This window comes from Coregonus clupeaformis, chromosome 21 (genome assembly GCF_020615455.1).
Source record: "Coregonus clupeaformis isolate EN_2021a chromosome 21, ASM2061545v1, whole genome shotgun sequence".
In the NCBI taxonomy this organism is placed as follows: domain Eukaryota; kingdom Metazoa; phylum Chordata; class Actinopteri; order Salmoniformes; family Salmonidae; genus Coregonus; species Coregonus clupeaformis.
The window spans coordinates 2,580,194-2,595,871 of NC_059212.1; the positions used below are offsets into that span (position 1 = coordinate 2,580,194).

At 43.6% G+C, this 15,678-nt stretch overlaps 1 protein-coding gene across 1 annotated transcript in view; it reads right to left on the reverse strand.

The window, feature by feature from the left end:
- myo10 (myosin X) overlaps positions 1-15,678 on the reverse strand; it is a 326,310-nt gene that overhangs the window by 118,483 nt on the left and 192,149 nt on the right. The window lies entirely within an intron of this gene.

A 15,678-nucleotide genomic window follows, 5' to 3' on the forward strand; every position in this document is an offset into this window, starting at 1 on the left:
TTGCTTCAACCTAGCCTATGAATGAAAGTTTACAACGTAGATGCACAGATCGAGATAATTTTGAGTAATCAAAGTGACAGACAGTGACACATTCAATACCGCCTTGCACACACTTGCCTGCATCTAACTGATCTAGGGTGCAATCATTAGTCCAACAGTTGCAAATGAGAGCTTCTATTGGACAACTTCAGGTATATTTATCCCCGTTTTGTTCCGTTTGCTTCCGTTTAAGAAACGTTTTTTCAACAGAATCGGAGGAATGAATGAACCCCTGATCACACGCAAACAGTTCACTTCCATACAGCCACATAAAAACAGCATGATCACTTTGCTCGTTGAATATATAATTCCTTCTCGCAACTATCTCCTCCTCTCACCTTTTCTGTTCGCTTGTGGACTTCAGTGCACAACACATCAGCTGTCTGTGACCAGGGAAAAAAACCTTTCCAAGCCAAACCTTCATATCATGACTGCTAACGGCTACACACAGCCTACATCATTGTCACGTCATAGTCAACTAGACTACTAGAACTAATGCATTAGTAAACTCGCTACAATTATGCAGTACAGTGTACAGTCAGAAAGCAGTTTAGCGGTTACACCGGCGGGCCCCGGTGGCAATAAATTAATAAAACCAAAAGTTTACCTTGACTTGGAAGAGTTCCAGTGTTGGATAGCCATAGCCAGCTAGTTAACATAACATCCCTCTCTGTTTGAGTCGGGTGTTTGAGTAGGCCAAACTAGCTAGCTGCATACGCAGTTTAGCAGTTACACAGGCGGGCCCCGGTGGCAATAAATTAATAACACGAAAAGCTTACCTTGACTTGGAAGAGTTCCAGTTTTGGATAGCCATAGCCAGCTAGCTAACATAGCATCCCTCTCTGTTTGAGTAGGCTAAACTAGCTAGCTGCAAGTGAAAGTAAAATAAAATACAACTCTCTCTCTCTCTCTCTCTCTCTCTCTCTCTCTCTCTCTCTCTCTCTCGCTTCTCCTTAATTTAGAAAAAAAGAATTTTGTTCAAAACTGTTCAACTATTGTCTTTCTCTCTCTTTGAGTCAACTACTCACCACATGTTATGCACTGCAGTGCTAGCTAGCTGTAGCTTATGCTTTCAGTACTAGATTCATTCTCTGATACTTTGATTGAGTGGACAACATATCAGTTCATGCTGCAAGAGCTCTGATAGGTTGGAGGACGTCTTCTGGAAGTTGTCATAATTACTGTGTAAGTCTATGGAAGCGGGTGAGAAACATGAGCCTCCTAGGTTTTATATTAAATTAATTGTACCCAGAGGAGGACAGAAGCTAGCTGTCCTCCGGCAACACCATGGTGCTACCCTACAGAGTTCTGTTGAGGCTACTGTAGACCTTCATTGAAAAACAGTGTGTTTTAATCAATTATTTGGTGACATTTAAATATATTTATTATAGTTTATCTAAAAATGATAACTTTTTTAATGTTTCACTATTTGGATTTCTATGAAATTCACTGAGGAGGATGGTCCGCTTCCTCCTCTGAGGAGCCTCCACTGATGCACACTCACACATGTCCTTGACACCATATCCCTTACATTTTAGTCTCCAGCCTTCAGCTCTATAAAGGGTTTCTTGTTTGCATGTCCTTGATTGAGTCTAGCCACAACAATGACGGTGATAATGCATGATAATCCGGATGTGTTTCAAGAATGATTTGCACTCTTCATATGACATTTAAAAACAATGCCTTGCTTGCTTTCGCGTGTGTGTGTGTGTGTGTGTGTGTGTGTGTGTGTGTGTGTGTGTGTGTGTGTGTGTGTGTGTGTGTGTTTGTGTGTGTGTATGTATGTGTTTGCATTTGTGTGAATAAACAACACATGTTAAAAAATATGGGTCAAATGTAAATTACTAACTTGTGACTAACTGACAAATAGGTTTTGCATTCACGTCCTGAAGCTTTTTCCACATTTGAAACATTCTCAACATAGAGGAGATTCACCATTTTACCGCTAGGGGTTTCATTGCACACTACAAAACATACAGTGGCTTGCAAAAGTATTCACCCCCCTTGGCATTTTTCCTATTTTGTTGCTTTACAACATGGAATTAAAATTGATTTTTGGGGGGTTTGTATCATTTTATTTACACAACATGCCTACCACTTTGAAGATACCATTTTTTTTGTGTGTGAAACAAACAAGAAATAACACATAAAAACAGAAAACTTGAGCGTGCCTAACTATTCACCCCCCCAAAGTCAATATTTTGTAGAGCCACCTTTTGCAGCAATTACAGCTGCAAGTCTCTTGGGGTAAATCTCTATAAGCTTGCCACATCTAATCACTGGGATTTCTGCCCATTCTTCAAGGCAAAACTGCTCCAGCTCCTTCAAGTTGGATGGGTTCCGCTGGTGTACAGCAATCTTTAAGTCACACCACAGACTCTCAATTGGATTAAGGTCTGGGCTTTGACTAGGCCATTCCAAGACATTAGGGTCATTGTCCTGCTGGAAGGTGAACCTCCGTCCCAGTCTCAAATCTCTGGAAGACTGAAACAGGCTTCCCTCAAGAATTTCCCTGTATTTAGCGCCATCCATCATTCCTTCAATTCTGACCAGTTTCCCAGTCCCTGCCGATGAAAAACATCCCCACAGCATGATGCTGCCACCACCATGCTTCACTGTGGGGATGGTGTTCTCGGGGTGATGAGAGGTGTTGGGTTTGCGCCAGACATAGCATTTTCCTTGATGGCCAAAAAGCTCAATTTTAGTCTTCTTCCATATGTTTGGGGAGTCTCCCACATGCCTTTTGGTGAACACCAAACGTGTTTGCTTATTTTTGTCTTTAAGCAATGGCTTTTTTCTGGCAACTCTTCCATAAAGCTCAGCTCTGTGGAGTGTACGGCTTAAAGTGGTCCTATGGACAGATACTCCAATCTCCCCCGTGGAGCTTTGCAGCTCCTTCAGGGTTATCTTTGGTCTCTTTGTTGCCTCTCTGATTAATGCCCTCCTTGCCTGGTCCGTGAGTTTTGGTGGGCGGCCCTCTCTTGGCAGGTTTGTTGTGGTGCCATATTCTTTAAATTTTTTAATAATGGATTTAATGGTGCTCCGTGGGATGTTCAAAGTTTCTGATATTTATTATAACCCAACCCTGATCTGTACTTCTCTACAACTTTGTCCCTGACCTGTTTGGAGAGCTCCTTGGTCTTCACGGTGCCACTTGCTTGGTGGTGCCCCTTGCTTAGTGGTGTTGCAGACTCTGGGGTCTTTCAGAACAGGTGTATATATACTGAGATCATGTGACACTTAGATTGCACACAGGTGGACTTTATTTAACTAAATATGTGATTTCTGAAGGTAATTGGTTACACCAGATCTTATTTAGGGGCTTAATAGCAAAGGGGGTGAATACATATGCACGCACCACTTTTCCATTATTAATTTTTTAGAATTCTTGGAAACAAACAACAATTTCATTTCACTTCACCAATTTGGACTATTTTGTGTATGTCCATTACATGAAATCCAAATAAAAATCCATTCAAATTACAGGTTGTAATGCAACAAAATAGGAAAAACGCCAAGGGGGATGAATACTTTTGCAAGGCACTGTAAGTAAGTAGACTACACTGAGTGTACAAAACACTAAGGACACCTACTCTTTCCATCACATAGACTGACCAGGTGAAAGCTATAATCCCTTATTGATGTCACTTGTTAAATCCACTTCAATCAGGGGTGGAAACAAGTAAAAAAATACATTTTAAGCCTCAAGACAATTAAGACATGGATTGTGTATGTGTGCCATTCAGAGGGAGAATGGGCAAGACAAAATATTTCAGTGCCTTTGAATGGGGTATGGTAGTAGGTGCCAGGCGCACTGGTTTGTGTCAAGAACTGCTACGCTGCTGGGTTTTTCATGCTCAACAGTTTCCCGTGTGTATCAAGAATGGTCCACCACCCAAAGGACATCCAGCCAACTTGACACAACTGTGGGAAGCATTGGAGTCAACATAGGCCAGCATCCCTGTGGAACGCTTTCGACACCTTGTAAAGTCCATGCCCCAATGAATTGAGGCTGGTCTGAGGGCAAAAGGGGTGTGTAACTCAATATTAGGAAGGTGTTCTTAATGTTTTGTACACTCAGTGTATACTGTACTGAACCATTGCTCACCAACCCTACTGGGTGCGCAGGCTTTTGTTCCAGGCCAGCAATAAAAATACCCATCTGGATCTTGATTAATTGAATGAGGCGTATTAATGCAAGGCTAAAACAAAAGCCTGCACACCCTGAACAAAAAATACTGTGCCGAGAGCAATAGAGTTGCTCTAGAGTTGTTATTACCGGCCACATTTTTTGGTCTAGCTTTATCATATTATAATGTCTATTGAAAAAGATAAATTGGCAGCTCTTACTGTATCACATCATTTCACATTGCGCTCAATGCTATTCATGACAAATACAGTTCCACTATCTCACTGATCACATCTATGTGTTTTGGCTATTCACTCTTATACTTCAAACTGGCCAGTTAAACATTCAAAAGACTGCTTGCATGGTTCCCTTTCAGTCAGTACTCTCGGTACAACACAATTATGGGGAGTCGCTCTCTCGCGACTGAGAAAATCGTGCCTCGCTGGAATCTTCGCCTTCCACAGGTGATAACCCTGAGGCTCAGATTCATTCATTAAATTCTTCCGCTCTTCACCTTGGGCTTAGCAGGAATGATTCATGATACACATATTTTTTTTTTTTTTTGGGGGGGGACAACAGACATAATCTGACTGCGCCAACTAAACTGTCCCTTTGTAGTAGAGCGTGCTCACACCCTGGACGTTGTGTGCTGGAGTTTGTATTTGTTCTCCTAGTTTCCTAACCACAAACCAATGAGTTATTATTCGGATTGCTTGACCTGGCTTTAGCAATGAGTAAGATGGCTAATGCAACTGAAAAGACAAAGGCTAACAAGCCGGGTTCGGGTTTGGGTTCGCGACCATGCCCAAATGGATAAAAAGATACTCATGTTTGTTGTCTTTTATGTCTCAGTTTAGGGCATGCTCTGGCTGCCCTCGCTCAAATCAATTTGTGTGCGGGACTAGGGGACGGTGTCAGTAACAGTGACACCATCCGCGGCTGGCAATGTTCCCCTAGTCCACGGCAAAGGTTCTCTTGGCAATCGGGTAGCATTCTTGAGGGGGCTTGGTGTGTCTGATAGTGACTTCTTCTCCCGGGTACCCGTACCTCGGCTGAGTTGCGGGATGCTGAGATGGATTGGGTGTTTGGTCGGATCAAATGTTTTGTCTGCCTGGGCGTGGTGTATACGGTAGCTGCCCGCGCTCAACCCGGCTCCTGTGCGCTCTGTCGGCGGTTACGAGAGGCTACTCGAAGAGAAAGGGCAGCCGTGGGTACCCCCCGCCACGTGTCTGCCTCGGTCAATCACCGCTTGCCTCTCTTCCCAGACTTGTCGATGAAGAGTCCGGTCCCACCTCTGTGATCCGGTCCTACATAGACTTTCGAGACCAGGCTAGCTAAACAAGCGCTGCATAGCGTGCTAGCCAAGGCGAGCTAGCTACTGCCAGCTATTCATGCCTCCCCACGGTGGAATTGCTTGGGTAGCTCTCTTGTTTAGTATACGTAGTGTTAAGTCACTTGGTTATTCTAAATAGACCGTGCTGAGGTGAAAGTGGCTAGCTAGCCTAACTTAGACTAAAAGCCTCATGGCTAACGTCGGCTAGCATGCATAGCTTCCGGTGGATGAAGTTTACTAGTGTTCCCCCAGCGTTATGGCAACCTCATTCCTATTTCCAAATCCTGGAGTTGGAGGGATTGGAGGAAGCAGCCCCACCCTAGAGCGAGGGGCCTTAGCAAGGGTCTGAGCAACCAGTGCACCACTCCACAAAAACATTACTGTGACGACAGTGCCCCCACGTTTGTTACGAAGTCAGCCATTGCAGGAGCCCCCTGCGCCCATAAGGGGGCTGGGCTTCATGCAGGCTATACAGTCTCACAGAATCACAGCGAACGTTGGAAGCTTGTCTATGTTTAATGTCCCCTCTATTAACCAATGTTCCATGGTGTTCACAGGGTTCTAGAGGTATATCAATCTCCCCAGGGTGGGAGTAATAGGTTGGGCACCCCTCCCCCTTAGGTGGCTCATTACTGTGATTCATTGCTGATTCCTACCTGTAGATCACTAGTTCCTATGAGGTGCGTAATTATGCAGGTTGTTGATAGTAGAATCGAGGTAACGAGCAGGGTTGAATTCAACCATGCTATTATCCCACACACAGTCTCTGTGGATCATATGAACCCCGAAATGCGCTGTTTGTCTCCAGCTCAACACATTCGTTCCTGGGAATTCGATTGAATTACGAATTGCCCGTCTGTTACCACAGAAGGGGTCTGTTTTTCGGAGACACATGGCGGTCGAGAGTGGTGGAAACAGAAAAATAACCAATCTCTCCCAGTCCACAAGGTGGCATATTGCCCCTTAAAATAGCAGTTGATGGGAGGCTAGCTGTCTGCTCTGACCAATGGCGCGAATAAACAGTGTTGCTCCAAGATCATGCGAACAGTGACATTGGGGTACAGGCTACAATTTCTTAAACGTCCCCCGCACTTCTGCGGCGTCATCACATGGACTGTTCATGAGGCCTCAGCGCCCGTTTTGAGTGAGGAAATATCCTCCATTCTCCAGAAGCAGGCAATCCAAGTGGTTCCTATGTCGGAGATCCAGGGGTTTCCTGGTTCCGAAAAGGAAAGGGACTTTGCAACCAATTCTAGACCTACATGCTCTCAACAGGCACCTCAGAGTCTACAAATTCAGAATGCTCACGAGCTTCTGGCTATTAGAATCGATTGGCTGGTGGCGGCAGAGTCGACTCGGTAATCTCCTCTTATGCATTCTGGACATGCGTTTGTAGTACCCAACTCGCTAATGACCATCAGGTCACTAATGGCCTGGTACTCGCCGTTCTAGTCCCTCTAACCACCCTGACATCAATGCAAATGCAATCAAAAATCACATCAAAACAGTATCATGCTTTTAAAACTCACCTCACTGTGATTTATCAATTTGAAGAAATACGTTCAACAACAGGTTGAAACTGAGTGGAAAACATGGTCGTTGAGGATGTTGTTTAAAATCCTAACACATCCTAGCTACAGAATATCTCACCACCATGTGTTTCCTCTCTCTCCTTCATTCCTTTCTCGAGTGCGCAGAGAGAGGGGCTATCAACAGTTTAACGAAATATGTTTTGTTCTGAAAACCTATTACAATTTATGTTCCCGAGCAGATTTCACTTGGTTTCCCAAATTAAGCACTGGGTAGCTGCATGAACAGGGTTGGAGAGCCCATGGCATACAGAGTTTCACCTGTCGCGCAGCAAGAGGCTGCATGCTCATCAAACAGTGGTTGATCCGTGGAGTGAAATAAGTGTTCTTACAGTATAAGCCCAGACATTTCTATATTGCAATCCTGTGCAAGCAGAGTTTTGATGGTTACCACTAAAAACAGGAGGATCCCAGCTGCTACTATATTTATTTCTAAGCACATGCTCTGCTGTAAAACCGGAATGGTCTACCCGGCATGACTGAAAAACTAACAGAGCACAAGCTTTTTTTGTGACTTTCTCAAATCATCAATAGCCTATGCAGCCCATATTTGTTGAGATTTCTAAGACATTCTAAGGTTTGTATCATGCACAACTAAAGTTGCCAAATAACTCTAAATCTAGCGTATATAACTTTTTTCAAATGATCACTTTTACGCTCAACAAATGCTCACTCGCTCCGAAATGGGAAAAATATCCTTTCAATTGTATTCAGCTAAGTTCAATTATATTCTTCTTACTATAAAATAATGGCACTTATAAGCATATCTTGACTGCTAAATGAACTAGCCTACAGGCTATGGAATGGCGCATAGCCAGATTGTCACGCCCTGGCTCTGGGGACTCTTAAATGTTGAGCCAGAGTGTGTAGTGTCTATGTTTTGTTTTCTATGTGTTTCTTTCTAGATCGTTTATTTCTATGTTGGCCAGGGTGGTTCCCAATTAGAGACAGCTGTGGCTCGTTGTCTCTGATTGGGAACCATACTTAGGCAGCCTGTTGGCACCTGTTATTTGTGGGATCTTGTTCCGGAGAGGTTTGTGTTTGTTTACCTTAGGACTTCACGTATCATTTTGTTGTTTTGTAATTGTTGTTTATAGTACTCATTAAAAGATGTACGCATATCACGCTGCGCCTTGGTCCGCTTCTTACGACGATCGTGACAGAAGATCCCACCAATACAGGACCAAGCAGCGTGTTCAGGAGCGAACGGCGGGAGAGGAGCTGGAGAAGTTGGTGATGGCCCAGGTGGGCCAATGGTGGTCCTGGGAGGACATGTTCGCGGGCAAAGGGCCATGGGCAAAAGTTAAGGCCCTGGCGAGAGAGGAGGTACGGCGCCAACAGTGCCGTCGTCGGACAGGCGAGAGGCAACCCCAATAATTTTTTTGGGGGGGGGCACACGGCATGGACGACGGGGTGGCTGGAGGCAGCTACAGGGCGAGTTTGTGGACTAGGAGAGGAGGCCACCAGGTTACGGGGGCCATTGGTCAGGAGGGAGAAGGAGAGTGTGGAGGCACGGCGAGAGGAACTGAGTAGGCAGCAGAGGGAGCGGAGGTTTATGAGGAAACCCAGTCTCGCTCCTCGCACCAAGCAAGTGGTGTGTGTCACCAGTCCGGTCCGGCCCGTTCCTGATTCCCGCACAAGGCCAGTGGTGTTTGTTCCCAGTACGGTCAGGCCCATTCCTGCTCCCCGCACTAAGTTAGTGGTGCGTGTTCCCAGTCCGGCCCGACCCGTTCCCGCTCCCCGCACTAAGTTAGTGGTGCGTGTTCCCAGTCCGGCCCGACCCGGCCCGACCCTATTCAGAATAATAGTAGAGAGAATTATTTATTTCAGCTTTTATTTCTTTCATCACATTCCCAGTGGGTCAGAAGTTTACATACACTCAATTAGTATTTGGTAGCATTGCCTTTAAATTGTTTGACTTGGGTCAAACGTTTCGGGTAGTCTTCCACAAGCTTCCCACAATAAGTTGGGTTAATTTTGGCCCATTCCTCCTGACAGAGCTGGTGTAACTGAGTCAGGTTTGTAGGCCTCCTTGCTCTCACATGCTTTTTCAGTTCTGCCCACAAATCTTCTATAGGATTGAGGTCAGGGCTTTGTGATGGACACTCCAATACCTTGACTTTGTTGTCCTTCAGCCATTTTGCCACAACTTTGGATGCATGCTTGGGGTCATTGTCCATTTGGAAGACACATTTGCGACCAAGCTTTAACTTCCTGACTGATGTCTTGAGATGTTGCTTCAATATATCCACATAATTTTCCTACCTCATGATGCCATCTATTTTGTGAAGTGCACCAGTCCCTCCTGCAGCAAAGCACCCCCACAGCATGATGCTGCCACCCCCGTTCTTCACGGTTGGGATGGTGTTCTTCGGCTTGCAAGCTGCCCCCTTTTTCCTCCAAACATAACGATGGTCATTATGGCCAAACAGTTCTATTTTTGTTCATTAACCCAGAGGACATTTCTCCAAAAAGTCCGATCTTTATCCCCATTTGCAGTTGCAAACCATAGTCTGGCTTTTTTATGGCGGTTTTGGAGCGGTGGCTTCTTCCTTGCTGAGCGGCCTTTCAGGTTATGTTGATATAGGACTCGTTTTACTGCGTATATAGATACTTTTGTACCTGTTTCCTCCAGCATCTTCACAAGGTCCTTTGCTGTTGTTTTGGGATTGATTTGCACCTTTCCAACCAAAGTACGTTCATCTCTAGGAGACAGAATGCGTCTCCTTCCTGAGCGGTATGACGGATTTTCCCATGATGTCAAGCAAAGAGGCACCGAGTTTGAAGGTAGGCCTTGAAATACATCCACAGGTACATCTCCAATTGACTCAAATGATGTCAATTATCCTATCAGAAGCTTTCTGGAATTTTCCAAGCTGTTTAAAGGCAGTCAACTTAGTGTATGTAAACTTCTGACCCACTGGAATTATGATACAGTGAATTATAAGTGAAATAATATGTCTGTAAACAATTGTTGGAAAAATTACTTGTGTCATGCACAAAGTAGATGTCCTCACCGACTTGCCAACACTATAGTTTGTTAACAAGAAATGTGTGGAGTGGTTGAAAAACAAGTTTTAATGACTCCAACCTAAGTGTATGTAAACTTCCGACTTCAACTGTAACATACAGTAGGTCAACTCATTCTGTTCTTCTGAAATACATTTTCTTCATATCATAATGTTTCTTTAGACCTGCCTAAAATAAATAATGGATTTATTGTGATGGTGTATATTAAATTGATTTATTATACCTTTTTAAATGTTGATGGCGCGCATCAGTGGCTTGTATGCGGCTTGTAAACATGTTTATGTTAATCAGCTGTCAATTACCGTGAGACCGGCAGTCATTTGCATGACAATAACCGGCTGACAAAATGTCATGACCACCACAGTCCTAGTCTGTCCACCTATTGTGCCCACTTGGGATTTAGCTTTGGTTTTGGATGCTCTGTGTGAGGCCTCCTTTGAACCACTGGAGGCTGTGGATCTGAGTATCCTCTCCTACAAGACCTCCCTACTCGTGGCTTTGGCCTCGGCTATGCTTGTTGGGGACCTCCACGCATTATCCGTACACCCTTCCTGTACTCAGTTCGCCCCTGGCGACTCTGAGGTGGCGTTGCGTCCTAATGTGTCCTTCGCCCCGAAGGTCATGACTATTTCCTACAGCGCTCTAGCTTTGAGCTATTTCCCTTTTCACACTGTCATACTGAGAGAGGAGTAGAAGAGGCGACTGATGTCATGTATTTTTCTGAAATATTGAAATGAAATATACTGCATGCATTTTAAAAATTTTAAAGTTATATGATGGTGCAGAGCAAAAGATGACTTCCGTTCATGAGATAAAAAGAAAAACAAAGTTGTGTTGAATAAAGAAAAAGTCATTACTGCAGCAAAGAGGGGTCATCAGCAGTAGCTATAGCATCTAAGCTAGCAAAAGCTTATCCTTCTTGCACTTCCTCCTACACTTGTTATCGTGCTTTGCTATAGGCCTGTAAACCAGTGATTTAATTAGTTGAACTCAATAGCCGTGGGCAGAAAAACAATTGCTGTGTGTTCAGGGTTCAACACTTGTTATCCTTAGTAAAACAATGTAATGTTCTGCTCAATGCCGTGACCATTGTCCTGTTGGCTGTTTATGTACTTAGCCATTTAGGACAATTCCACTTCAACAAGGTCAAATCAGGAAATACATAATTGCAATTGAATACATGATCAACAAATCCCCCTGGCCCAAGAAAGCATTAATTGTCTCCATATAGGGGATCAAATGGAATTCACTGCAAATAGTGAAGCACAAAAAAGCCCACTCACTATTCTCAAACCGAACACTCAGTGAAAAGACACAAATAATTAGAAAGGCAAATAAATAGCAATGCCATTCCAAAATCTCCAGGGTTATGGAATCTGGCAACCCTCAACCAGACACTAAGAAACTTCCAGAATGAATGTGTCAAATGTAAAACTAGTTAACACAGTTTCAAAGACACATACAAACCTTAAAAGATACCCACAGCTAATTCACAGACATTCACAGTGGTGTGTGGTGTCTCAAATTAGAAGTGAAATTTGTGGAAACCCTCAGCCGAAACTTCCAGAAGCATTCCTTCAAGATAACTTGTTCGCCTCAGATGGGGCCACATGTTAGTCTAAACAACGGGCCAGGGGCCCACACAGGAAGTGCAGTCTATGGTGACAGAGCAAAATAAATTGCTGCCAGCTACTAGCCTGTCTGCTCCAGCCTCCTCCCTGAGGTCCCTGGGGGCACAATATGACGCACATCACACACACCAAACATTAAGACAGAAGAGTCCACTAACTCCTCAAGTGTAAAATTGGGAAACTTCTAGTCCCTGCAGAGACATCGCTACTATGCATGCCCATGTGCAATTACTTGTGACTACCACAGCAAAGCGTTAGACTACTGGGACATTGGTTCAACTGTAGGCTACAGAGAGCCACATAGAAACTGAGACCCACACAGAAAAGAAAGAAAAAGCTAATATCCAGTGCTTCTGGTTTAGGGTGAAGTTGCCCCTAGATGCTGATCTAGGGTCAGTTTAGCATTTACTCCACTAATGGTTAAGGAAAGGGAAGCTGATTCTAGATTTGTACCTGGGGAAACTTCACTCCGGAGTGCTTCTAGTGACAAAGATTTCTGTGAAGTCATCAATTTCATCACTGAAGCCACAGCTTTGAGAGTTGAGCTGTAATTTTCTATTAGCTCTATTTTCCATGTTCTGTCTCATGAGAAGAAGAGGTCAGTCCAGTGGGACATCTGGAATGTTCTAACAGAAATATTTACTCTGAGCCGGGGAGCAGGTAGAATTTAATATCGCCCCGTCACACAATTTTTATGATCCCTCACATTCATAACCTGTGTGTCAAGAGCGCTGAGAGGTCAAGAGGTCAAACCTTTAGCGGTCGGGGGTGCAGCGACTCATGTTTTTAGTGACAGAGAACAAGTCTGAGAACAGTGTGGAGTACGATTTAGTAAACGTGACTGTATGGTCGACACTGTTTTGATAGCGCTGTTATGGTTGAGACACGCAACCTGGAAAGGTTGAACATATGAGCTGAGGGCTATTACGACTTACAGTGGGGAAAAAATGTATTTAGTCAGCCACCAATTGTGCAAGTTCTCCCACTTAAAAAGATGAGAGAGGCCTGTAATTTTCATCATAGGTACACGTCAACTATGACAGACAAATTGAGAGAAAATTTTTCCAGAAAATCACATTGTAGGATTTTTAATGAATTTATTTGCAAATTATGGTGGAAAATAAGTATTTGGTCACCTACAAACAAGCAAGATTTCTGGCCCTCACAGACCTGTAACTTCTTCTTTAAGAGGCTCCTTTGTCCTCCACTCGTTACCTGTATTAATGGCACCTGTTTGAACTTGTTATCAGTATAAAAGACACCTGTCCACAACCTCAAACAGTCACACTCCAAACTCCACTATGGCCAAGACCAAAGAGCTGTCAAAGGACACCAGAAACAAAATTGTAGACCTGCACCAGGCTGGGAAGACTGAATCTGGAATAGGTAAGCAGCTTGGTTTGAAGAAATCAACTGTGGGAGAAATTATTAGGAAATGGAAGACATACAAGACCACTGATAATCTCCCTCGATCTGGGGCTCCACGCAAGATCTCACCCCGTGGGGTCAAAATGATCACAAGAACGGTGAGCAAAAATCCCAGAACCACACGGGGGGACCTAGTGAATGACCTGCAGAGAGCTGGGACCAAAGTAACAAAGCCTACCATCAGTAACACACTACGCCGCCAGGTACTCAAATCCTGCAGTGCCAGACGTGTCCCCCTGCTTAAGCCAGTACATGTCCAGGTCCGTCTGAAGTTTGCTAGAGTGCATTTGGATGATCCAGAAGAGGATTGGGAGAATGTCATATGGTCAGATGAAACCAAAATATAACTTTTTGGTAAAAACTCAACTCGTCGTGTTTGGAGGACAAAGAATGCTGAGTTGCATCCAAAGAACACCATACCTACTGTGAAGCATGGGTGTGGAAACATCATGCTTTGGGGCTGTTTTTCTGCAAAGGGACCAGGACGACTGATCCGTGTAAAGGAAAGAATGAATGGGGCCATGTATCGTGAGATTTTGAGTGAAAACCTCCTTCTATCAGCAAGGGCATTGAAGATGAAACGTGGCTGGGTCTTTCAGCATGACAATGATCCCAAACACACCGCCCGGGCAACGAAGGAGTGGCTTCGTAAGAAGCATTTCAAGGTCCTGGAGTGGCCTAGCCAGTCTCCAGATCTCAACCCCATAGAACATCTTTGGAGGGAGTTGAAAGTCCGTGATGCCCAGCGACAGCCCCAAAACATCACTGCTCTAGAGGAGATCTGCATGGGGGAATGTGCCAAAATACCAGCAACAGTGTGTGAAAACCTTGTGAAGACTTACAGAAAACGTTTGACCTGTGTCATTGCCAACAAAGGGTATATAACAAAGTATTGAGAAACTTTTGTTATTGACCAAATACTTATTTTCCACCATAATTTGCAAATAAATTCATAAAAAATCCTACAATGTGATTTTCTGGAAAAAAAATTCTCATTTTGTCTGTCATAGTTGACGTGTACCTATGATGAAAATTACAGGCCTCTCTCATCTTTGTAAGTGGGAGAACCTGCACAATTGGTGGCTGACTAAATACTTTTTTCCCCCACTGTATTTCGCCATCTCTCTTTTTTATTCATGTCTATAACCATAACATTTGAGACCACATTGTCATTATTTTCTTTTAATTAACTTGTTAACTGTTGAATTGGAGAGAGGATCCCACTGGGCACAAACTGGTTGAATCAAAATTGTTTCAATGTAATTTGTCAACAAATTGGGACATGGAATCTACGTGGAAAATAATTGGATTTGAAAAAAGTCACCAACTGTTGTTTTGACATTTCCACCACAGGATTATGTCATCATGGTAACGCATCATCAACATAGACACACCTTGTATAAAATAAGTTGAAGTTGTACCTTTAAATCAACATCAGAACTTCAATGTTATGTCCACTATCGGAATCTGTTAGCTGGGCAGCACGTCCTACTGGATAATTTCTCTATCAACAGCTACCCTTGGGTCTCCCATTCAGGGTTTTAACCAAGGCTAGCCCTGCTTAGTTATGATATTTGTTACTGACTATTGCCAATATGCTATCGTGAGAATGATTGTTGAGAGATCTCCACTTAAAAACGAAATGGATTCACTGTTGCTATTGAAGTCATTCCAAAGGGTAGGTTTAACAGAGCAAATTAAATGTTACCATACTTTATCAATCATATATCAACAATGATACTACAGTATTTAGGCCTATACAGTATAGGATTTTGCAAAGTCATCAACTGCTATTGTTTCAATTAAACCCAGAATTCAACTGAAAATAGATCATACGATAGGCCTAGGGTTTAAAGCTCTGGTTGATTTAAAATGTAATGATATTTAGTGAAATAAAAAGTTACTAAATATAAAAATAAAAAATAAATCCTCAGCAATCTACACTCAATACCCCATAATGACAAAGCGAAAAAAAAGGTTTTTAGACATTTTTGCAAATGTATTACAAATAAAAACAGAAATTACATGATACTCGAAATTCAGCTCAGGTGCATCCTGTTTCCATTGATCATCCTTGAGATGTTTCTACAACTTTATTGGAGTCCAACTGTGGTAAATTCAATTGATTGGACATGATATGGAAAGACACACACACACCTGTCTATATAAGGTCCCACAATTGACAGTGCATATCAGAGCAAAAACCAAGCCATGAGGTCGAAGGAATTGTCCGTAGAGCTCCGAGACAGAATTGTGTCGAGGCACAGCTCTGGGGAAGGGTACCAAAAAATGTCTGCACGATTGAAGGTCCCCCAAAACACAGTGGCCTCCATCATTCTTAAGTGGAAGAAGTTTGGAACCACCAAGACTCTTCCTAAAGCTGGCCACCTGGCCAAACTGAGCAATCCGGGGAGAAGGGCATTGATCAGGGAGGTGACCAAGAACCTGATGGTCACTCTGACAGAGCTCCAGAGTTCCTCTGTGGAGATGGGAGAACCT